This window comes from Plectropomus leopardus, chromosome 4, assembly GCF_008729295.1.
Source record: "Plectropomus leopardus isolate mb chromosome 4, YSFRI_Pleo_2.0, whole genome shotgun sequence".
NCBI classification, from domain to species: Eukaryota; Metazoa; Chordata; class Actinopteri; order Perciformes; family Serranidae; genus Plectropomus; species Plectropomus leopardus.
In genome coordinates, this window is record NC_056466.1 from 34,736,876 (window position 1) to 34,763,688 (window position 26,813).

At 39.4% G+C, this 26,813-nt stretch overlaps 1 protein-coding gene across 2 annotated transcripts in view; it reads right to left on the reverse strand.

Moving 5' to 3' along the window:
- The window catches only part of LOC121942501 (endonuclease V-like), a 108,740-nt gene that overhangs the window by 50,323 nt on the left and 31,604 nt on the right, over positions 1–26,813 (reverse strand). The gene's annotated exons all lie outside the window — the stretch shown is intronic.

A 26,813-nucleotide genomic window follows, 5' to 3' on the forward strand; every position in this document is an offset into this window, starting at 1 on the left:
CTCATTAAGGATGTTACAGCGCCTGTACTCAGATCCAAACATCTGAAAAGTCTTTTTGTGATCCCTTCAGTGGCTCCACAAATGATAGAGATACATAATTTACTATAAAAGTGAGCTGTGAGTAACTCTTTCTAAATAATGGTTCAGAACACAACAAAACTCATGCTATGGAGATGTAAAGGATGCAGGATTCATGACCCACCCAACTCTGCCTCGGATTGGCTACTCTGTGCCTTCGTTGGTAAGACTGTGTTATCTTGTTTAGAGACAGGCCAGTGTCGTGTGAAAGCGTGCGAGTGGGTAATTCAAGTGTCAGTGAATGCATCAGAGTATATGGAACAGAGAAACAGGTCTTTGCCGAACAGTGAAAGTGGTCAGCTTAGTTGTAAATGTGCAGTGTAACGCCTGGAACACACTGGCTGCATAAGCAGTGCTGCTAAAAAAAAGAGGGTCAAACAACGTACTGAGCGTGTGATTATGAGTGAAAAACAAATGAACAAAGATAGAAATATTTATTTAGGAGCTTAATGTATATCACAACACTTCTAGATAGCCTTAATTGATAAGAAATCAGTATTGTTAAGACAACAGAGGAACCATGTGCTGTGGTGGTTGTATCTTGAAATTGTCATCATTAATCAAACTGCAAGGACAGAAGCTGTCTAACGATTGGTTGTAAAGCGCTTTCACACAGCAGTTGTTTACATATCATAATCATCTAATAAAGTGTACAAGGACCCACAGTTGGGCTATCGAATGGTGTTAACATCCTTGTACAATTCTAGGATTATCCAAGATTCTGATCACTGCTGCAAGTATCTTTTTAAATCCACATCCCAGTCTGTCATTTCTATTCTAAAGTTCAGGTATCACATTTCACAAAACAATATTTTTTTCAGTTCTACTTAAATTACAAAGCTTTTAGGGCACATTTAACCTATATTAGCCCTCTATTAAAATTAGTCAAGCAACTTGTTTGACACCTTAAAAGCTCTGTATTAAGGATATAGAACCTGCATAACAGCTGTCCTTTGATTTGTCCCTATAATTGTTTGCATCCCATCCTCAGAGAATTTAGAGATGAAGTTAACCTGCAACATGTCACTGGAGAATATGGAAAAGCATTACTTCTTATTTAAAGTGCCTTGAGTATATATTGTCGCAAAAAGCTCTTTTTGTTCACTGGTGTACTGAGAAAAAGCCTGTCATTACATATGTAGCTAAAGCCTCTTTTCCACTGACAAAAACCCACTACCACCCACTAACATCGGGCTCTTTAACACTAGAACGGTCATGACGGTCATTTTGACTGTTTTCAGATTTATATGTCATATAACCTTGGTGAATTAAAAATGACAGTGCAGCTGATCCCTGACTTTTTCCTAAAAATGTCTGAATTTTCACTTGAAATGTTAGGCAGCTGCATCTTAGTTAACATGAGTTGTGCTGTTTTGTGGGACAAAAGTAGGGGAGACTGGAACATACACAGGCACACAAGGATGACAAAGACATGCAGTGCAGGGAGAGACAGAGAAACCCATGCGGCTTCTTTAGAGCCTCTACCAAAATAATGTTAAATTTTTTAAAAAATGATACTATACAGAACACATCATCCAATAAAAATAAATAAATAAATAAGATTAGAAGGCACATACAAAAAATATTTCGTGTATTTATCATGAGAGATTATGGAGTTTGGAATCAGCCTTGCTTACAGGGAACAGAATTCTGGCCTCCTAGTGTAAATGCTATGGGAAATTGTACATTCACACCCAAGTGAACATGCTAATTCCAGCCCCTTCACTGGCACGATGCGATTATGTGCTAACACAAAGTATCGCCTATCGCTACCCAAGCAGTGCTAAAACATTAATCCAAATCAGTCTGCTCTGAGATCCCACACACACACAGACAGGCATGCTTGTCTACTGCAGAACTCTGTACACAGCTCTGCTCTACTGGCAATGAGAGGCACTTAGAGCCTATTTTTAGCAGGTTTACTCATGTTTAAAAAAACCTACGTACACATGCAAATTCTAGCGGAACTCGGGTATAACAAAACTAGACAGGGAAGGCTATTGAGGGAGTTAGGCTAAATCAGTCACTTCTATGTCGTGATTTGTGTCTGTCTTTGAATGTCTTGGGACTGTGTTAGAGATTAGTATTCTCACTCATACGTGTTATCCCCTTGATTGGTGATTAATCAAAGCAAATCTCTAAAAAACCTGACGAAGGCGACGCTCTGCTGCTATTAAATGTCAAAATGGCAAAGGAAAAATAAGGCCCACTTTGATTATTTTTGTCCAATTTGTGCATCAAACAGAGGTTACACACATCAGCGTTTGATCAGTGCTGTGATTCAGTGAAGCTGTTTGAATCCATAAACCTGGTCTCCTCTGATCAAACTGCTCCACACAGTCATCTGATGCTGGTTAGGCCATTTAGATGCATGTTTGTGTGTGTGTGTGTGTGTGTGTGTGTGTGTGTGTGTGTGTGTGAGAGGGGAGAGACGTTTTTATAAAACAAAAAAAAAACACTTTCACCCCACACACACACACACACACACACACACACACACACACACACACACACACACACACACACACACACACAGAGTAACTGAATGAAGTCGTCACTGCCTGGAAATGTTGAATCATACTCATTATATGTTTGTTCAGTCTTCTGAATAGAAAGTACCTATGGTGATGAGAATTAGTGTAGCACACAGTGATAAACCTGTCGCACTGTTTTCTGTCCCTGCACAAACTGTAGCTAGGAATCGTGGGTAAAAATACTCTGAGTTGAGAGGCAGATACAGGTAGAACGCTACAGCTGGAGAAATGTCGGAAAACCTAAAAACAGAATGGAACAGAACAGCAGGTTTGAGAATGCTTATTCGCAGTGCCATTAGAAAATATATGTGTAGGAGCCCACAGCTGCTTGAGCTGGGCTTTCATGTAGACACACACACACAAACATGCGCACACAGACCAAATATAACAACATGAACACTGCGCCATCCGTCCCATCTGCCATTCCCTACTTGCGGGACACAAACCCGGAGACGATCCTTTGATCCATGTCGGCAAAACAATGAGTATTTGTCGCTATTAGAGATGTAACGATATTAAATTTTTATATCACGATAATCGTGACGAAAATTATCGCAATAATCAATATATCGTGATAATATCAAAATGTGCTGGAAAATGTTCAAAAAGTACTAATACACTTCTGAAAACCTAGCACGTTTTCCGAAAGGGGAGGGAGAGGCTACACATTCAGCTTTCCTGCATCTGTAGGTGATTGTGGCTGCTAACTTTGGTTGATGCGTTACAGTCTGACAGTTAGTGTCCAGAATTAACTTTTTGATTCACCAGCCAATTAGGTAAGAAAAATCTACCAGCCAAGCATATGTTTTACCAGCCAAAATTAATGAACTGCCTTTTTGTTTGTCTGTCAGTGTTTAATAACACCAGAAATGGTTCTTTCCAGCTGCGTTCTCAGCTGACGCCCTCCAGTGGCGTATCATGCAGACGCGAAAAGTGGCTTTTAGCATTTAGATGTTATGCTGAAATCAGTTCAGAATGAGAACAAACTAGAACACTGTGTGCCACCCAAGCAGCGGACACAACAATTATTTAGCACAACCGAAGAATTTCTGCACAGAATTATGTCCGAATTATGTCCGTCTTGGATCTTTAACTTAAACCTATGTCAAATGGAAGCTAAAACAAAAAAGATGCATTTACATTTTTGCCAAGTATATTTTCCATTGCTATGTTTGTTAATGCATTGCTGACGGGAAATGAAGAGTCCATCGCTGCTCCACAACCAAGAAAAAAGCAATGAAAAGGTGCATAACAATGTATCTTCCAGCAGTAAATATAGTAGCTGATTAGCTTACTAGCACTAAACTAAGCAAACTTAACTAACACATCACTATGCCTTTTATTTCTTTCCTTTGTGTAGGAGCTAGAGTGGGCAGCTTTACTCGCATGAAGATTCTACTTTATTATCTGTCATTAAAAGGTATGTTAGAGTTTATAGCCCATCTTGAATATTTAACTACAAGCACTACATTTTGTGCTTTCGTCCTGTGGGAGAGGAACAGGCAGCTTTACTTACATTCAGATTTGACTTTATCACTGTGAATAGTCAGAGGTGAACCTCAAAGGGACCCCAGTGTCATCCTCATCACTGACCAACAGGATGCAGGTTTCTCTTTTTTTGCTTTCTTGCAAAGAGTAACAGCAGCAGCCACTTAACTCGGGGAGTTCATTAGTGAGCTTTAGAGATGCTGGTAGGTGGATTTTGTTACATGTTGTTAGTGGTTTCCAGTGATTTCCAGTCTTTACACCATGCTTAACTGGCTCCAGCTCCATATTTAGCAGGGCTCCCACAGATCCTTTAAAAAGTCTTAAAAAGCACTGAATTCATTAATCTTAAAAATAAGGTCTTAATTTGAATTAAAATTACTTGAAACAATCTTTTAAGTCTTGAAAATGCCAAGATACAGGAGGTGGAAATTTATGATTTGTTTTTGGTTTTGATGTTGCATTTAGGACTGAAATTGAAAATCGATGCAAATTATCTTCACCAAAGCTTTGTTTAATCCATATAACTGTCTACAGCTCATTGTGATTCACATGGAGGATTCTTATTTTAACAAACTGAGCTTATGCTATGGATACATGAATGAATTATGAATGAATTTCACATCATGTTCAAAATAATAGACTTGACTTGAGAATGGAAAACACACAGTTGCTCACAAAAAAACAACTGCAAGGTATTTCCCAATTCTGCTCTTCCCTTTGTTTTCCCCACAAGAGATGCCACACCATCAAAGAGTGATTGATGGTGTGGCATTAAAAACGTCTTAAAAAGTGTGAATTTGCCTCTAAAACAACTTGAGCAAAATAACTCTTTGAAACTTGAGCAAATTAACTCAATTTCTTTCAAATATACGGAAAGAGCGATGAGCAACTTGAAAAAGGAAGTTCTTAAAGGTTAAAAGACAAATACCTAAAATTAGCAAAAAAGTAAAAGTAAAAAAGAGAGAAAAAAGTGAATAAAATAAACAAAAAATATCAGTAATTATATATATATATATATATATATATATATATATATATATATATATATATATATCTTAGTGCTGGGCCGTTAACGGCGTTAACGTGCTGCGTTAACGCGGGATTCTTATCGCGCGATAAGCAAATTATCGCGCGATAAACTATTCACTAAGTTGGGTCTATACAGTGAGCAAGGCACCAATTTCACTTTGTTGTTTAAGCGCAGATGTATACCTGGTCGAATTACGCGGAGGGGGCGTGAACAAGGCGGAAGCTGGTCTGCCTGAGTGACTGGTGGAAAAAGGAGAAGCAGAGACTGGAGTGATTGGCTCAAGCCGTGTCACAAAGCTATGACTGTTAATGGTCTTCTTCATGACCTCTAATGTAGGCCCACAGTTCAGTTAGGGTCATGTTATCAGAGGCTGCGCCCTCTGCTGTTCATTCCAGTTAGCAGGAAAAAGCTTTTTCCACATGGAGACAGAACCTGTGTTCCTAAATGTCTGTGTTTAACAAAATAAAAAAAAGTTAAACACCAAAGTAAATCTTATGGAACATTATTTTCTTTACCAAATATTATAGTAGAACAGCTTTCTCAAGCAGTTTGTGATGCATTTTCATCATTTAGATAGATAGATATTATTTTGAATGTCTTTGGCAAAATTCAAATCTATAATTTTAATCTACATTAATCTAGATTAACTACAGGATTGCAGTGAGATTAATCTAGATTAAAAAATTAATCTATGCCCAGCACTAATATATATATATATATATATATATATATATATATATATATATATATATATATATATATATATATATATGCACAGGCCAAGTCTCTGATTTCCTTTTCCCAATGTTTTTGAAAGAAATCAAAAGTAATACATTTTTCATACATTTCAAAGGTTTACATGCTTAAGAAGGATGTCTGAACGTGGCAGAAGAAAACTGATGCTGATCCAGGTTTCAGAGGGTTAAGCCTCCTGCAGACTGTAAGATTTTTGCAATCTTAAAAGTTTAGTACAGCTACACTGTGTGACATGGATCTTAATAAATTTGGGTAAGACATTGAGTTTGATGTATGCAGACTGTGTGATGACATCACCTACTGAATCGCATGCTATGACGTGCTTCTATTGACATCAACATGAAAGAACAAAACGTCAGCAGGCGTGCGTCATACATCTACACCGCTGTAGTGGTAAGTGCAAAATGCAAACGAAAAAGTGAAAATAAAGTCTCAAGAAGAGGAAGAGAGTGTGAACACGGTCATGGCTGGGAAAAGTGGTCAACTTGGCACACCAATTTTGCAACATAAGCTCAAAGTAAGTATTTGCATCTATTAGCATTTAGTATTCACTTCCATAGGTGTGCTGATCAGTGCATCATTTCATGCTGCATTTCTGTTGGTTGGTTAGTAGATGTAGGTGGTAACACCAGTCACACAGTGAGATGCTTATCCCAAATTTCTGACACTGTCAGAATTAGATCCTAGACTGTCTTTGATCGCAAAACCATGACAACGGCCATCCTTGAACCTCTTTCACTGTGCGACATAGGACCACTGCTTTAGAGCCGTGACCAAAGATATTGCCATGTTTCTTTCACCATGGTTATCTTTTATCTGAGACAACCCACACACAGTGTATTTCGGGCTTTAAGTTGTAGGAACCCTGGTCAGGCTACAGACATGGGAGTGGTATCCATCTTCTCTTTCAAATGTTTTGGCAAGAAAGCAAGATGAGAGCATTTCCAAAATATATTCTTTATAGCAGGAAAAATTGTCACTGAGGCAGCTGCTGGAAAAGAACCCAAATTTTAAAACCAAAATGTTTGATCTAATTAGATAGTTCAAACCAAAACAAACCTTGTAAATAATGCAGAAAAGAAAAAATTCCCTGTCTGGTTGCGAGCGCCATAAATTATTGCTCTGTGTGTACCTGACAAAGACAAAAAGGAGCAAAAAAAACCCTGCAGTAAACTGAAAAGAATGTGACAGCTGTGTTGCTGCAGAGCAAAGAAAAACTCTCAGCTGAAGTGTGATCCGATCAGAACTGGCTTCCTCACAGTCCCTGGCAAGGTGGGAATGCACAGGTGAACAGATGTGCACTGCTGGCTCCCTCCACACACACACAAACACACACACACACACACACACAAATGTGTCTGAGTCCTGGCTTTGGTCCAGTGGCCTAGGGCAGGTCTTTATCCTCCAGCCCCCCAAAGCCCCTCAAGCCCTGAAGCGATGCCAGTCTGCTCACCTTCTCATATCCCTCCTTCCTTTTCCAAATCAGTTTTATAATTCCTCTTCTCCCTGGAATCCACCAACTGTTTTCACACCAAATCCTTTTTATCGCTCCAATCGTTAAACTTTTTCCTCTAGATCTCGATGTCCCCCTTTCCCCCCCCCGCCCCCCCCCCCCCCCCCCCCCCCCCCGCAGCTCTGTGGTCTCTCTCCAGCCCTCCTCCAGTCTCTCTGCGGAGGTCCAGAGACCAGTGGCTGAAGCACCAGAATGTCAGACAGCCATATATTAACATTTAGACAGCCTTGGGGCCCGAAGGGGAGCTGTGGTTGAAATCAGTCACATCCTCTCTGCATGTTCAGAAAAGTTCCGACTGGTACAGCTGGCACCAGCGCAGCACCGCTGTCAATCTGCACGGATGTTTTACCCCGTCAGCTGTCCGACGTGATCGTTTCATAGCTATACAAGCTTGTCCACCTCTCTTTTTTTTGGTGATGTCCTAGCTGCCCCCAAAGAGGTTTTCAAGCAACAAGCAGGCTATTTTTTTTTGGTCAGTTATTTTCAATACTGATTAATCAGATGCATTTTTTGATCAGTTGTCTATAAAATGTTCAATAAAAAATCAGACAGCAGTGGAAAAACACCCATCACAGTTTCCCAGATCCCAAAGTGACAACTCTAGATTGCCTTTTTAGTTTGACTGACAGTCCAAACCCAAAGATGTTCAATTCACACAAATATATATATAAAAAGATAAAAGTAGTAAATCCTCATATTTTAGAGCAATGTTGGTCAGACAGTCAGCCCACCAGACAAAAATATTTCCATAAATATTGAATGCATTGCCATCAAATGCAGACCCCAGAAAATGAAAGCTAATGACTGTGGTGATCTCCAGACCTCTCTGCTAGTGCTCCCTGCAGCTCGCCATTTCTGTTTGTCTGGTACTTTGGTTTATAACCAAATACCTGCAAAAATAACAACAGTCTCAGCTGTACTTCGTGTTCAGTGCTGATTAGGGCTGAATGATCAATCCAACTAAAACTGACATGGCAATGTAATGCACAAATATTGCCCTACTCTCCATGGGCTTCATGCAGCAACATTCACTTAAATTTCTCTAAAAATTTCTAGTAAGAGAAAATATAAGAGAAGTCAGCTCCAGATGAACCAAATGCTCTTAACCATCCAAATCTGCTCTGACCAGGTGTGCTTAGTGCTGATCATAAGTCACCTGTTAGCACAGGTATGCCCCCCGAAGACTGCATAAGGGCAGGTGAGGTGCTGTGTGCAAAGACTGAAGAGATGACACCAAAAAGGCTAAAAGAAGAACTTCTGCAGAAGTAATACTGACGTACTGTTTCATTAACTTAAGAAAAGTAAATATGATTTCAGGGAAATGTACTTTAGTATTAGAAGTAAAAGTACTCATTCAAAAAGCATACATGAGAAGTTGGAACCATTAATTTTTTTCCATAAATATTGACAATGATAAAAAATAGTTGCCAATTAATTTTCTGACTAATCAACCAATCATTTCAGCTGCACTTGCATATTTTCATAATTTTGGTTTGTGGGCAAAATTCTTAATTTGTAAAGTAGTTATCTAATTGTTGTAGTGGAGTACAGTACTTTCCACTGAACTGTAATGGAGTAGAAGTGAAATTCTGGGGCATTCGGTGGCTCAGTGGATAGAGCAGGCGCCCTATGTATGAAGGCAATGTCCTTGCTGCAGCGGTTGGGGTTCGACTCCAGCTCACAGCCCTTTACTGCATGTCGTCCCTTCTCCCCCCACCCTCATTCACACTGTCACTCTGTCCTGTCCAATAGAGGCAAAAATGCCAAAAAAAAATCTAAAAAAAAAAAAGAAGTGAAATGTGGCATGAGATAAAAATACTTAGGGAGTGTGAAAGTTGCTCAGATATCTACTTAAGTCTTTGAGTACCTAGAAAAGCGCTACATAAGTCTTATCTATTATTATTATTATTATTATTAAGTACAGTACTTGACTACATGTGCTTAGTTACATTCCAGCTCTGATAAGCAAAGGGATGCACAGTAACTGAAATCAGAGTAATTGGGATCAATGCACCAAGTATAGTAATATCTCTTCAGCCCTGACATTGAATAATCCAGTCATTAGGATTACAGTCAAACATGATCTAAATTGATGAAATTATATATTCATTATATTCATTTTTTAAATGTTGCTCAAATATAAAACATATTTTTCCCTGCACTGGACAACAATCAGTGGTCTGTGAAAACAAGATTTTGTGCTCTCGATCACTCATAAAATTTTAACTTACTGAGCAAAAATAAGAAAACATTGTTGAATCCCAGAAATCATTGAGTACTAACAAAATAAGAACAAATCCCAGATATGGGCAAAAATGAGAGAAAATGTGTTCATCTATTGTGACTTGCATGAGGATTGTAAAACTTGTAAAATGCCAGGTGCAAGCTTTGTTGGTAGATGTTTGACTATGTGAAAATGGTCAAGGCCAAGGCTGAGCTTAAGAGCAATACAACTTTACATATTAAAATTGTTGGAAGAGAACTGTAGCAGTAGAACATAGAAAATCATATGACTGTATAATATTTTTTTATAGTCTGATTTTGAAAAGCCAATTTTATGTGCAGAACGGTATGAGTTTGAGGATTTGACACTGCACAAAAAATAATAATGTATAAAAATCAATGTTGCTGCTAATCATCGACATATCCCAGGCTGTGATAATTCAATGTTTTTTTTGTTTCTTTTTCATCTAAAAACAGTGGCATCATAAAAAAGACCGGGCATTTAATGGGTTGAAATTCTGAATATTAATGAATATTATAGCTTGATTTTGAAAAGCCCATTTTGTGCTCAGAACAATATGAGTGTGTATTAGGGTTAAATAGGCAATTGCATGCTCACACATTTGCTTACTTTGTGAGGTGATGTTGGTGTTTGGTTTGCATTTTCAGATTTTTTTGGTTCTCCCTAAAAAGCAAAAAAATCAATGAATGCAGCTGCTTTCTTTAAATTGCTGAACGATGACCTCCAAATTTATTCCCATTGACTGCCTGAACAAAAAACTGGGTAGTGGAAGCTTCGACTTTCCAAGTTATGTCTTTCCTAACTTGCTACTTTACTGTCAAACTTTGTGTAACTGTAGAAGACACAGAAAAGTGAGACAAATTATTATTCATTGTTGGGACAGCAGAGCTGAGACGGGCTGGAAATCCCTGTAATTCTTGGTAGTTAGCGTGTCTCAACTGTCTCACCAAGTACTTTTTTGCTGCTTTTGGACGCCTCTTTTGTGTGTGTGTGTGTGTGTGTGTGTGTGTGTGCGTGCGCGCGCGTGTGCATGTTGGCTGCATGTATAAGTGTATTTGTGTGCATGCTCGCTCATATAGGCTGTGTTTGTGTTACTGCAGAGGTGACAACAACCAAAAATACACTTGCTGTGCAGGGCTGAATTATTCAGGAGCAGCAGGGGGTGGGGGTGGAGATAGATGGATGAATGAGAGACGGTGGCGACAGAATAGAGGAACAGTGCAGCGAGGACGGACAAAGTCGGTGAGAACAAGGAGGTGAGAGAAAGTTGAAAAAGTGAGGAGTCATGAAAAGCAAGCCACACACACCTGACACACGCAGGTGGTGGGGAAATAAGAGAGAACACACACACAGAAAAACATACATTTTGTTATGGCATGCTGGGGAGCGCTATGAATTGTTGCATCTGCAGACTTCAGTTCTAAAACAAACAAACAAACAAAAAAATAATAAAACCAGAAATCTTTGCCTCTCACACACAAATATAGCCTGCCCTTCAATATCTGCGCACAAAAAACACACATCACCAAAATATCTCTAAAGCACACACATGCACGCACACGCACACACACCCACACACGCACACACACACACACACACACACACAAACACTTGTCTCCTCCTCCTTTTTTTCCCCCTTATAGCCACACACAAAGTGCATCCCTCAATCTCTTTTATTCTATGCATGCAGCTCCCCATCACCTATCACTCACATCGAAATTCCATCTGTTTTTGCAATCTGGGAGTGCAGCTGTGGAGCTTTCACATTCCCTGTCTTCCTGCTCAGCACAGAGGCTGGGGGGTGGGGGGTAGCGGGGGGTGAGGGATATATGGAAACCCAAAACAGATAGAGGATCGCCATGCCACATTTATTGTCTTTTAGTGGGCAAACTGTACACAGCTTCCAGCCATGTGAGGGAAGCTGCTGTTAGCAAGGGCGGCTCTGCAGGGAGATTGTTTCAGTGCTGCCGTGGATAAACTTCAGCCGCACAGAAATACCAGTCAAAACCCTCTGATAGTTCCAGGAAACTGTGTGCAAGACAAGACCAACTTTATATGCCTCATATGTACAGTGTAAAGGTGACTGCAGCAGAAGGAGAGAGAACCATAAGTCCTTTTTAGACTGGATGTTCAAGGCAGGAATATAATGCTGTTGTGTCGTCTTGCAGTTCTATATACAAGGTATGATCATGGAATGGGGGGGGCAGAGTTGTCTCGCCTTTAAGCCGCCAACAGAGGTAGTAACAGTGCTGAACTGAGGTCTGTGTAAAAGGGACAGTCAGTAGGATGGGATCATGTGTGGGACAGATGAGATATTTTGATGTTATGCGTGCGACCCACAGCAGGGGATTTCGGCCCCATTTAGACGAGAACTGCCCAACTAAATTCAGAAAACTGGTTCATCTGTGTTTTAAAAAAAATAGGCATTCACATGATAACATTGTGAAAATGATCCTCGTGTAGACGGATCCGCAAAACCAACTGAAAATGCTGTAGTATGCATGTCATGGCTGTGTAACTTTGTAATGACACAACATAGAACACCTACGCATAAAGGCGTTCTTCTACAGAGTAGCGAGTGCAAACAAAGAAGAAGACGATGGCGAAGGCACACATGAGAACTGAGAGCTTTGTCAAGACAGACAATGAAGTCGTACTGTTGGCCAGCACAAACACAGCTTAGTAGTACACCATTGTTGTTACTGTTGTCCTCTTTCTCATGCATGGCTGTTTGTCTGTATTCGAATGCACATGTGCAAAGCTCGGGCGTGACATCACCGTTCTCACAGAGTCAGTGCATTGCTAGTTTACACAGCAATAGTAGGGGTGGCGTTTTCAAAGGTTTTAAAAGTTTGCGTGTTCAGGCCCCCAAAACGCTGTTGTCATGAGAATGAAAAGCCAAACCACAACAAAAGTTCAACGTTTCATGCAAAACCGGTGCTGTTCACAGCCCCTTAAAAGGCAGTTAGTAGCAGTTAGCATCTAACTCAAAGAAGAACAGCAGCCATAAATGTCTGCAAATTGGGAAAACAATTAAATTCAGGAGCTCCTTTCCCTCTGGGCAAAGGCAGAGATCAGCCATGTAACAGAGACAGTAAATAACTGTGAGTGACATGTTATGCCATGTTATTCTTCATGAAGAGCTGCCATAACATATATTGTATGTCACAGAAGAGGCAGAAGCTGTTGTGTAAAACATCATGCCCGTCCCGCCTCTTTTGAAGTAATGCTGGCATGCTGTCTATAATCACACCATGGAGTTGCAAGAGCAGCATAAAAAAGGGACTTTGGAGTGGCTCTATAGCGCCACCTCTGTATAAACCTCTGTAGACTGTATTTAAGAAGTGGATGTAGCCACCAGGACATCACTGGCTTGAGCACATGTGTTTTGAAGCCTTAAGTTTGGCATTTTGACCGTCACTATCTTGGTTTATTGGAGCCATATTTAGAGTAAAGGGTGGAGCTGTGAAGGAGTGAGAGCTGGATCTGACAGGATAGACACCCTAAACCAAACCTTGCTTTATTACCTATTTTACATTAAATTGGACCCTAATTCACAAAAATTAACATCATGCTGTAACAGAGAAGACTGGTGACTGAGACCATGCACTCGTTAAGAGTTTACTGAGGTAACAAACCAAGTGAAGTCATTTTATACAATTTGACTAAAGGTCTTAACGGGCCGAAAAACTTTTAATCCAAATCGAGTTTAAGCCTGAACCCAGCCCGTCTGAAATCATCTAAAAATAATAAACCTGAGCCCGATCGAGCCCGACCCTCTCTCTCTCTCTTTCTCTCTCTCTTTTTTCTCTCTCTCTCTCCCTCCCTCTCTCTCTTTCTCTCTATCTCTCTGAACCAGCCAATTAACACACCTTTTCAGCCCAAACCCTCTGGCTTTTCGAGACCCACTGGGCCCACTTGTAGCTGGGGTTCAGATTGAGAACTTTCCATCTGAATTCTTTTTATAGTCCTTGCCCTTCTCTCGTGTGTTTTTCACTACTTAAGGGGACACACGAGGGCGCCATTATGCTTGTCAACATATTGATTGGTTTAATTATTGTCTCGGATATACTCCTTACTGTTATCTGCTGTTTATTTCTAAATGTTTGTATGGTCTCTAGACTGTTGAACCAAAATTGCCCTCTGGGATAAATAAAACTTGAATTTTACTGAATTTTAAAAAACACCAGTGGAGTCACCCCCTGCTGGCCATTAGAAGAAAAAAACATGCCGATTTAAGGCACTTTCACATCTGCTTCACTTTCAGACCTGAAGGCTGCGTCCTCTTCTGTTGCACAATCTATAGAAGAAACATAATTAGTGACTTCCGCTCCGTGCCAAGCACTCAGACAGAGAGGAGAGGTCTGGAAACAGGCTGTTACTGTACGACTCATGCAGCTCCTGAGAGTCCCATTACTGAATGTCTTCCCATTACTGTGTGTGGAGGAGGAGGAGGAGACTGGGAGTAATAGATTTGATCCTGGAGATGTTGACTGATGGACCAGATGTAGCCCACAACTCCACACATGACACAGCAACATAAGCTAACCTGTTGAAGATTATCACTCATCCATGTGTATGTTTGGATGTGATGAGCAGAAGGCAACAAGATGGGGACGTTGTGAAAACACGGTGGGTGTTTAAAGTGGGTCAGTCTGTTTTCTATGATAATTTAAAGACTTTATTAAGCAATGTGAAGAGACCACAAACAGGAAACAAAAAACCCTGGTGAGATATGCTGTGTTTACTTTTTGTTTGACTTCTGAGATAAAACACACTGAAATGTTTATCTGTGACACACTAAGACAGTGTAAGAGTTGCACAAGTGAAGAGCCACACAGCAATATCTATCATAAAGTTTGCTAACAATCGCTATCAGACTGGGAGAATTAAGCAAGAGTGTGTTGTATAGTTCTTAATAGAAGAACTATACAACACACTAGAGGTAGGTTCTAGAAGGTAGAAGAAAACTCAAAGCCTGACGGGGCAAAGCCTCTCCTCCTCCAGGTCAACACATTGTCATCCCGACTACTTCATCAGCGTCATTCAAGTCTACATGCGATGCGCTGGGACCTTCCTGTGCCAAATTATGCCTGTTAACACTTCCATTTTCACAGGAAATGTACAGTTACTCTTTGTAAGATGTCTTTTTTAGAATAAACTTAAATCTGTAAAACACCTGTTTATGTTTATTTCCTTGTGCAACACCAGCATGTGGTTAAGTTTAGTCAACAAAAGCACATGGTTAGGTTTGGAAATAAAGAGGACCATTACTGTGGAATACCACTCCTCAGTTTATTAAAACTGGTCTATCATTATTCTCATTTAAATCTAACTTGAAAAAAAATCTGGGCTGTAGTTAATGTATTAACTGTGCTGATGTGTACTGTGCATGCGTCTGCTCCATCTATGTTTATTATAAATACATGTTTGTTATACTGTCATGTCAAGGAGAAAATTACCATTGGTATATGAATAGATTGTAAATTCTAGAGGGGAGGTTTTTACTACGAGGCTATTCAGGTTTCTAAACCTCTCCTGCACAATTTTTGTTACGTTTATTACATACTTGCTTTTACGTAATCTTGTGTGCTAATAAAATAAAATAAAATAAAACTGGCTCACATTTTGTTTTTACTGCCCTTTTTATGTGGAACTGTGCAACTTTTTTTTAGTAGCATAAAAACAGATATTGATTTAGTACATCTGGATGATGCACAAAGATAAAGTTGGTTATTTACATGTGAAACATTTTGATTAGCTCGTTATTTGGAGAAAGCATGGGAGATGAGAAAACAAGCTCTTTATCAAGATAAACTGTAGATTTGTAAAATTTGTAAAATGTATGTTTCATTGTACAATTCATTTTTTGCAAGAATATTGGTCATATATTATTTTGTTACTTAATTTATTTCATGTACCTACTTTTTCCTTTTTTGCTGATATCTGTAAAACCGGAAGATGACACATGCTTTGTATTGTGATGGCGTCATGCAATCTTATGTGAGATGGGCCAGAAATGGCATGACACCGAAATAAAAAAACTTACTTACCAACTAACTAACTAACTAACTAAGTGATCAGCAGGCTCCCAGTAAAATTTGGGGGTTTGTTGGATGTATCATACAGCAATGAAAGGTGATTTTTTGTGTCAATGTCTGACGCTGAAATCACCGACCGAGCAGTGGTATTTGATGAGTTGGGAATGAGAGCAGTCTGACTGAAGCTGCCTGCGGGCCCACAGCCACCTGTACCAAAGAGGGGTGTGAGGAGCGCTTACTCTGTAACTTGACTCTGGCTCTCCAACTGTTGATTTCATTGTCCGACTTTCAGGAGGCAGCCCTACTTTTAAATCCATCCTTTTTGATTTGTAAAAGGAAATTTATGTTTTGTTTTTTTATTTAAAGTAATGATGCCACTCATGGTAAGTAAGAAAAGTGCACAGAGCAGAGTTAATTTTATGATGAGACAACAGCCCAGTCTGATATATTAATTAAAAAATGATGGAAGTGCAAATCAAAAGTAATGAGATCAACCCAACTTATCCTAAGTAGCAGCTAATAGAAAAAATATGAAACAAATGATCACATATGAGTTCATCTCCTCTGAGCCTTTGCATGACACAAAATATGCATGGTACAGAAAACCATTAACAACTGACAACAGCTTGGAACTGGTGAGTAAATATTGAGGTCATCTGTACATTCCAATACCCACACCATACCCATACTATATATATATGACAAAACCAAAAAAACCCCAAAAAAAGGGGGTTAGAAAATAATGACAGGAGAAATTCACATGTAGGCTAATTTAATGTGTATAAAATGCTAAAATACACTATTTACAAGTTAAAAACTGCAAAGTAACAACTGCAGAGCTCTCCAGGTTGATCTCTGTCTCTGTTGTATCTCCATGGTAACGGATATATATGAGAAAGAGGTTAAAGTTTATCAAAGAACCCCTGATCATGTGCATACTGCATGCAACACAGCATACTTTGCAAGGGCAGCCACTACCTACTAAAAGTTAAACAAAAAAAGTATGCAATTCAGAATACATCCTATGTTTAGTTTTTAATAACATATCCACATACATATACACACACACACACATACACATTTGTCAAAAATATCTTTTTTCCTTGCTGTTGACTAAAAGGAAATATCATACTTGTTGCTATGAGTGAGAAACCTGTCAGAAAGGAGGCGGTACCTGGAGCTGGTAGAGTTATAGGGCTTTCATCCACAATCCATTACAACCGTTCCTTTTTTTAAAATTATTTTCTGTATCTGTTTCCTAAAGAGACAACAGACAGGCCTACTAATTCCAAGTGAGCCCTACTGACAGAGCAGCAGTATGTTTGTCAGGGAACATTAGCTGAGAGAGAATTAGGTTTCACTTGTACTGCTGTCCATTAGAGCTTTTAACTGACTGCCCAAGGAGAGGAAGGAAGGAACAGGAGATGAGCCTCTCTCTCTCTGTGTGTGTGTGTGTGTGTGTGTGTGTGTGTGTGTGTGTGTGTGTGTGTAGTGTAGTGTAGTGTATGTGCTTGTGGGTATGTGTACAGGCTTTTATGTGTGTCTGTGGGTGCACTGTGTATACACATGTGTTGTGAGCAGAGAGGTCAGCAGAGTGAGCTTGTGACTGCAGGGCTGCATGTTTCACAGTTGGACATGTAGGAGGGAAAAGCTACTCTCTTGGTGTTATTTTACCAGTGTTATTTACTAATGTTTTCGTTAGGTTTCTTGGGAAAGGTATGTAATTTGACACTAATTAAAGGAGAAGTTCCCCAAAATGTGAGAAAAGAGTGATGAGTGTCTATCATAGTTTCACAAAGCTCAGCGTGCCGTCTTCAAATGTCTCGTTTTTTGTCCAACCAACGGGGTAATTATCAAATCTTTGCATTGGAGAAGCTGAAGCCAGCAAATATTCTGCATTTTTCTTTGATAAGTGGTTTAAAAGACTTATCAATATCAAAACAACTGCCTAAACTAAACAAAGAACAAAACAATTAATCCCTTCACACCCGAATCTACAGCAGTTTTCCTGTGCCGCATTCAGTCTTCTCTCTCTAGCATTTAAACCTATGAAACCTGAGAAAAGTGGTTTGATTTCTTTCAAAAACACTAGAAAAGCATAATGAGCAACTAGGCAAAAAATATTAAACAAACTGCAAAAAAAATAGTTTGAATAGATACTACCAAAATTTCCCCCAAAACATTCTAGAACAAAAACATTCTAGACCTGTAATATTCCAGAACTGCATCATTCTACAATTACATCATCACATTCTAGAACAGTGCTATTTTACAGGTACCTCAAAACATTCTAAAACTGTAACATTCCACAATTATTAGTAAAAAAAAAACATTCCAGAACTCTTAAATTCCAGAACTGAGTCATTCTGAAATTACATCATAACATTCTAGAACTATAACATTCTAGACTTCTAGTCTAGTCTATTCTAAAACTGTATCATTCTACAATTCCATCATACCCGTCTAGAACTGGGCTATTTTTAAATTACCTTAAAACATTCTAGAACTATAACATTCTACAAAACATTTTAGAAGAATAACATTCCAGAACTCTTAAATTCTACAACTAAGTCTTTCTGCATTGACAACAAAATTTGTAGAAAACATTGTAGAAAAGTAACATTCCAGAAATTTTAAATGCTAGAACTGTCACTCTACAATAACCTCAAAACATTCAAGAACTATAACATTCTAGACCTGTAATATTCTAGAACTGTATAATTCTACAACTCCATCATACCAGTCTAGAACTATATCACTCTACACTTGCATCATACCAGTCTAGATTTGTAACATTCTACAATTACATCATAACATTCCAGAACCCTACAATTCTAAACTGTCTAACGACATAAAAACAGGTAAGTAATGGTAAAATTTGCACACTGGTACCATAACAACCACCATGTCATGTACTGATGACATACTCATTGTCGGGGGCGTATCAGGGTTTATTAGTTTACACTACAAAAGATGTGTCTTAAAATGAATCCCAAACCATCTCGGCAAGTGGTTTGAATGATCAGATTACAATGCATCTTGGTGGTAAATTCAAATTAATTGAAATTAATGGTAACACAGTACTGTTAATGAAGACTACATCTATAATGCATTATAAGCGCATTCACAGCGAATTATAATGCATTCATAATTATTTATGACTACACTCACAAACACATCATTCAGCCTCTAGTTTACAACTAGTCAAGAGCATCCATAAGACACTTGACAATTATAATTCATTCTAAGCCACTTCTATAATGTTTTATGACTGTAGATATAGTGCATCAGTAAGCATTATGTGTGTTTATGAGTGTAGTCATAAAGCATTATGAATGCATTATAATTCACCATGAATGCTTTCATAATGCATTAAAGATGTGGTCGTCACAGAAAGTGTAACCAAATGAATGTATTGGAAGTGTGCTTATTGAACACTGTCTCTATAGTTGGTGCCAAATTACATTGTTCTTTCCAAGAAGCCTTATCAGGAATTATTTAGAATATGGACTTGCAAAATCAGCGTTACCATTACCATTACGCAGAATAAGATGAAAAAACTTATCCCCTTGACAGATATAAGAGTGCATGTATTCTAGGTGTTTATTTCTGCAACATGAGCACAGTTTTATCCACTTTCCTGCTGCTTTTATCATTTTTGGGCTTGTGATTAAATCTCCAAATATGAAGTAATGTATCATAATACTGAGGACTGCTCTGCTAATCTGCAAGAACACATGGACACCATAGTCAGTTCCACTTCAGATGATGGCAGTAAAAACACAAGACAACTACAAGACATTAGTGTCTACAACCACAGACAATGAACCACACAACCCACAGTGTGCCTTTACAGGGACGGAGTGGCCACTAATACAACATCCCTCTGATGTGTAAGCTTCCTGTCTCTGACCTCTGCTTGTCACTCTCTGGCTGTCACAGTGATGGCAGAGAAAAAAAGGCAGAGGATGAATGGAGGCAGGTGTCAGCTCGCCCTCCACTTCCTCTTGCATGCAGGTGAAGCGACAGATACAGAAGAAGTGTGAGAATTTAATGGTGTTTGGGAGCATGGCTGAGATTGGGCGTGAATTAGTCTGAGCTCTCTCCTGTGTCTGTGTGTGTGTGTGTGTGTGTGTGTGTGTGTGTGTGTGTGTGTGTGGGTGTGTGTGTGTGTGTGTGGGGGTGTGTGTGTGTGTGTGTGTGTGTGTGTGTGTGTGTGTGTGTGTGTGTGTGTGTGTGTATGTGTGTTTTCCCTTTCCACTGTGGTATAAGAGATTCTGCTGCAGTGCTTCCACACATGAGCCTTCACTGCAGAATCCAACCATGATGTCATCTTTTCCTTTCATCTCTCTCTCTGTGAATCTCTGACTGTGAAAGGAGGGGTTTCTTTCAGTCAGGATGTAAAGTGAGAGGATGTTATTAGATAGAGAAGAGAGGGCTGGTGAAGACAGGAAGCTGAAGAGTAAAGGGTTAATTTGTACTTGGCGTTTCAGGAAAAGAACATCCAGCTGCTATGACAATGTGAAGCAGTAGATAACTTTACATCTCCAGGTCTGATTACTGAGTATTAAAACTTTAGGAAGCAACTGACTTCCTGCTCTATTGCAAAACATAATTTCTACCTTACCCCAAATCCATTCTGCTGAAATGTAATAAAAAATAAAGTATTCTAATAATGTTAAGATGCCCTTTTTTTCTAGAGAGAAGTGGTGCCTAAACAATTAATCAACAGATTTTTAAATGTTGAGAATTGATGATGTTTATAGTTTTTCATATTCGTTTCCTTCAGTTTCTCAAAACTTTTGCTGCTTTCTTCTATTTTTTAAAATTAAACACAAAGAAAAAAATCCCTTTGAAACTTGGCTCAAACTTTTCTTGTGCTGCCTTCAGACACCTTTCACAAGCATTTAAACCTTTGAAATGTGAGCAAAACATAAGAGACAGAAACTTGGCATGAAACATCCCGCAATTTGTTAAAAAATGTATGAAAGGTGACAAGAAAATGACCTGACAATTAGCTTTGAAAAAGAAAGAGAGTCATTAGAAAGATTTTAAAAAACTCAGGAAAAATATCAAGAAAACTATATTTATATTGATTATAATTACATACTTAATTACATACTACATCACAGAAAATGTATTATCATTATCATTTTTATTACTATAATCATTAATTTTATCATTAACTTTTTTTAATAATAAAACTTTTTTTCAGGTCATTTCCTGTTTTTTTCTTTAGAATTTCTTGCTAATTTGCCTTTTTCTATGTTTTCATGAGAAACCAAGCCAATATGCTAGGGTTTCACAGGGTTAAAGACATTTTGTCTTCACAGCACAGGCACCATACAGCAACAGCACATGAAATATCTTATGACAGTCTGAAAACAAAACATTACTAATCAAGTGAAGTAAGTGTTTCTGTTCTGTTTTTTGTTGGGTTTTTTTCCAGTCAGAAATTTGCCAGAATTTTCATAAAATATAAAAACTTTTGTTTTCTTTTTTGTTTTTTGTTTTCACTTTTTATACATTATTAATATTTAAATATTTAATATTTATGAATTTCTCTTAAGTTTTGGTCACTTATCTGTTAAAATCCATGTTAATGAGCACTTGTCATTTTCCGATATAATCCATCCAGCCGACAGGTGTGACATATCAAGATGCTGATTAAATAGCATCATCACTACACAGGTGTGTCTTGGGATGGTCACAATAAAAAGGACACTAACATGTGTAGTCTGATTACACAACACAACTACACAGATACAGTTAAAAGCTTTGGGGAAGTGTGCCATAAGCATGCTGACTGCAGGATGGTCCACCAGAGCTATTGCCCATGAAATGAATGTTCATTTCACTACCATAAGGGCTCATTTATGCTCAGCTTTTTTGTATTTGTGCATGTTTTTTGGGAGCTTACTGATACGGACGAAATGGAGCAGTACACCGCAGGCAGTGTACAGTGGCTCAAGCAAGATAAGACTGTGGGAGGGGGTGCATAAATTTAAATAATGGTGGAATGGTGAATTGGAAATATAAAAAATATTAAAACTGCATGAACATAGTATAATGTATAGTTATATTAGTAAAAAAAAAAAATTCTCCGATCTCCAGCGTCTACAACACTGCCTCCATGAGAAGGTAAAATATTATCACCTCCTCCAACATCACTGTGTTTGTTGTGTGAAACTCTTAACTCTGCTGTCTAGTGCCATCTATTAGCAGTATATATGCCAACATAAAGGACGCAAGGAAGTATGAGGATAGTAACATTCACAACTTTTGAAACGGATATCCATTTTTGTACGCAAAGGGAGTATGAATTAGCCTAAAGATGTCTCCAATGTTGTTTCTTTGAATTTGGCAGTACATCCAACCAGCCTCACAACCACAGATCATGTGTAACCACACCACTTCAGCACCTCATCCAGCATTTTCACCTGCATGATTGCCAGACAGCTGCCAACCGAAAGGCTGATGCAACAACTGGTTTGCACAACTGAAGAATTTCTGCATACACTGACTACCTTCTTCTCCTTCTAAAATTCCTATAAGCTGAACACTTCCCAGTTCTTGGTCAGTCTGCAAACTTATCAGACATGTCACCCATTAAGCATGTTTGGGATGCTCTGGATCGGCATGTACAACAGCTTGTTTCAGTTCCTGCCAATATCCAGCAACAGCTACTGAAGAGGAGAGGGCCAACACTCCACAGGCCACAATCAACAATATGATCAATTCTATGTGAATACACTGTGCCATACTGCATGTGGCAAATGATGTCACAGCAGATACTAACTGAGTCTTTGGGGTATTTGGAACCAATCCTGTCAATGTTATGGTAAAACAAGGTGTAATGGGACTAGCTATATTTTGCAAGCTTTAAGTTTCTCTTTCACACCAACTTGTCAGAGCTGGCAATCGAGAACAAGGTCTATTTAACATTGCCAACACATTATTAGCTGTTTGATAATGTAGTCAAGCTGAAGGCTAATGCTATCTATTGCTGTGTGATGAGCAGAACTGAACAGGAGCAGGTACGCTGGAGCTGCAGGCAGGGACAGTTGAAAGGTGTGAAGGGAGATACAGTATGTGAAGCAAAGACACTGATAAGATGAAAAGCACAGGAGCATGCCAGTGTTCTGACAGCAACTAAAAGTCTGCTGTTGTTGTTATACAAGTTGAGCCATTAGGATAAACCTCTTGAAATGAATCTCATTTTCAAGGGGGGCAAAAGTTTCTGTGGTTTGGCTGCTGATTTGGCCCATTCACGAATGCATACTGCAGTAACAGCTGGGATACACAACTCAGGGGGGCAGTTAAAATACTTGAAGTCGCCATAATGAAGTGATAGTAAGTAGGGCAGATGGTGTCTGGATGGGCAGCTGACTGAGGTGGGGGTCCAAAGTGTCAGATTTGGGAAATTCTGGCTAAAATTAACTATTATAGTAGGGCTGTTCCTAACTCTGAACCAAATCCCACCATCAGTGGGATGTTCGGTGTGACAGTGACATTCATGTAATAAAGTACAAAAGCTAACAGCAGATAGGTAGTGTGCAACAACATTTTTTGCCTACACTACAAATCACAGATAAACCAGACACTGTGTTATATTATGTTACTGTAGGCTTTAAATTAACTTCCTCTAGCAAAAGAGAGAGGGTGATGTTGTCTCAGGGCTTTATGGTGCAGAATCTTGCTTTCTCTGTGCTGCTGCATCGCATCTACGCAGCAGCCTGTATCAAAGAGTATTATGAAAGTCAAGATTGCTCACTCCGCTCCAAAAGTCTACAGAAGTACAGTGCACAGCACAGTGACTAGCAAAAACTCAATTTTAAGCAATCTCTGTTGACTGAGAGGTCTCTGACTGATCATTTGAATCTCCAACTTTCAGGGGGCAGCCCTTCTTTACAGTACACTATCATTCGACAGTCCCTCCAGGATTTCAAGATGTTGCAATCGCAGCAATTCACATGAAGTCAGCCAATCCCTGTGGCTTTTGCACAGTGTTGAAATTTTATCAAATCACTGCAGCTTCACTGCATTTGACTTTTTAAAACAGGTAATGTTAAAATCTCATTTCATTGTAGAGCTGTGGACAGCATATTGATTCACTCAGCCCCTACTTTCCCCAATCTCTCTTTCTGTTTATCATGAAACTACTACTGCACTTGTGACAGAGTCACATACACTCTGAAAGGAATAACTGTTGGTATCACACAGCTAACCTTACCCAACTTTTATCAATGATTTTAATGACAGAGTTGAGCCATTTTGCTGTTAGATTATTGGGGCTGTTTAATGGCACGGTGTCCAATGTTTGCTGTGTAAGCTCAGGCAGAGACACGCAGAGAGCAGAAGGAGAGAAGTTCACGGAGACGGTCCTTTAGCCCTGTTTTAGAAAGGCAGCAACAGTTGATCATCAGCAATCAGCCTGGGATGACGCAGCACGTTACTGTAAAGCAGCACAGTCCTTATGTTTACACAACAGTGTAGACCGTCATGATGGTTAGGATTAGGCAACAAAGTCACAGATGGTTAGGTTCAGGCAAAAGAGGCACATGGTAAGGTGTAGAATTAAACATATACATCGACATGAGAAGTGAACTCCAGACTCCCGTGTGAAAGTGAGTTATTTGGGACGGTGATGCTACCTGGACATGTTGCATGTGGATGTACCCAGTGCCCTCTGGCCCCCACCATTAAAAAAAACAACACCAGTTCTGTACAAGGTGGTTCTCATCGGACGCCATCCAGCCACATTCCGGTTGGACGCGGAAGGTGGCTTTGGCATCACGCTCATGCACCAAAGGCACTGACAGAACGGCATAATTTGACAAGTCCACGGAGAGAACAGGCTGGTTTTACTCTCCATAGATTTCTCAGTCTATCCACATATCAGGCCACATTATCTGCCACACATCCTGCTCCTCCAGAGCAGGCAAAGTCAGTGCCATTAAGCTCTCACAATGATTCTCTCCAGAACACATAAACATTTACCGTGCCCTTATGTGACCGCTCCTCAGTTTGTGTGTGTGTGTGTGTGTGTGTCAGGGGTGAATTACAACCAGACACAAACCACAACACTGTCGGCCACAGAGACCGTGGCAACCTTCAGCTGCTGAGTCTGACCAAGTGCATGCTAATAAGTGCAAATATCCACTTGGTAGATTTACATATCATTATGTATATGCACTTGACTTTATGTTGGTAAGTAGGTCTGCACGTGTGTGCGTGTGTGTATTGTTTGCCTTCAGCCAGCCTTAATGAGTGTCTGGACAGGGGGACAGAATACTGCAGCTCGCCTTCTATTATCTGCAAACTTCAAAAAGACAACTGTTATGTAACTCTGAGAGTCTTCCTGTCGGACTGACAGCTTTTTTTGATTTCTTCTTCACAAGTTGCGTCTGAGGTTTCTCAGGCCTGAGGGATGTGAATCTAGCTCTGCCCACGAAACAGTGAAGCAAACTCAGAGTTCAGCTCCAAATGTGACACTCACAGAAGTGGATCTGTGAGGGGTTGCTTCTGTGATGTCAGCAGTAAAGAGAATAGAAAATATCTGTGGGAGAGAGCGAGGGAGAGACCATGGGACAAACACGGGAGAGAAAAAGGGAATTTGGAAGTTGTGGAGAGACAGGAAGACAGTTTGACGGAGAGAAAAATGAAGACAGAGAGGCCAGTGATTGGACAGAGGAAGGTGAGTGTCCCTATTTCTCTCTGATGTCCACATTCTGTCCCTGTAGCTGTCTCCTCCCCCTCCTCCTCCGCCCCCTTCTCCTCCTGCTCCTCCCACCAGCTAAACACATCACTCTTATACTTTGATGAAATAAACACACACACACACAGGAGGAGATGAGTTAGCCGCTGCTACTGCAGCTCCCCTGGTAAAAAAAAAAACAAAAAGAAACTGATTTGAGATGTGTGTGTGTGTGTGTGTGTGCATGTGTGTCAGTGTGTGTGAATGTGTGTTTTTCGTGCAGTAGAAGTTAGAGCACACTGAACAGCAGAAGCACAGCACAGCCTAGTGGCAGAAAGACAAAGAGCCCAAGGCGAGATCAGTTCAAACCACTCCATGAACGACCTTAAATGAGACCAATTTTTGGCTAAAATAAAACACAAGGAGCTGTGAAACCTGTAAAACTGCCACTAATTTTCTGTACCCACTTATCCTGCTGAGTGTCTTAGCACTGCACTGGATAGGCTGGAGATGTTACGCTATAGACGGCAAATACAGCAGTCTTTCCAAAACACTCACTAACAGAAATGTCACCCACAGGTAAAAATAAGAACTACACAGTGTGTCATTTGAAATCAGCAATCGAAACACAATCTAGTGTCAGAAGTATAACAGGGGAGCCAAACAAATAAAGAAGAAAGAACTACAGCTGTCACCACGGAGCCGTACCTCACCGGAAAAGAGAAAGAACAATTTGACATAAAGTTATATCCCAAACTAGAATTATCACCTCAACTTTATATGCCTCCACCAACCAGTCATGCTGTGGTTTACACCCATGTCTTTCCAGATTCATATGTAATAAAGACTTTGAAGGCATTTAATGAAAAGGCATTAAGTGTAGTTTTTCAGCAAAACCACAGCACAAGAGATCTCTTATCAATAATTCAGTATCTGACCAATTGTCTCCCTTCTTTTATGGCACCGATAACAACCAGAAAAGTGTTTTTGCTGAACATTATGATGTTACAGTGAAGCTGAACTTTGACCTTTTGGATATAAAATGTCAGCAAGTCATCATTTTGTCCTATTAGACAATCATCATAATTAGCATATTTCCTTTAGTTATGGGCAAAAAAACATTTTGTGAGGTCACAGTGACCTTCGAGTTGAATAATTCATTGTTAAGTCCAAGTGAACATTTGTGTGTGTTTGTGTGTTCTTGAAATATAGCATTGACAAGAACGGGATAGACAGACAATCCCAAAACATAATACTTCCGGCCACAGCTATCACAAGCGTGGAGGCATAAAAAGTGAGTGAGTGACAGGCTAAAGGTGAAAGTTTTATTTTTATAGGTCACAGAATCATTTTATTGTTCCATTACTTCACAATACTAATCTCTTAGACGTTTGTGTGAAATTTTGTCATAATTAGCATATGAGTTCTTGA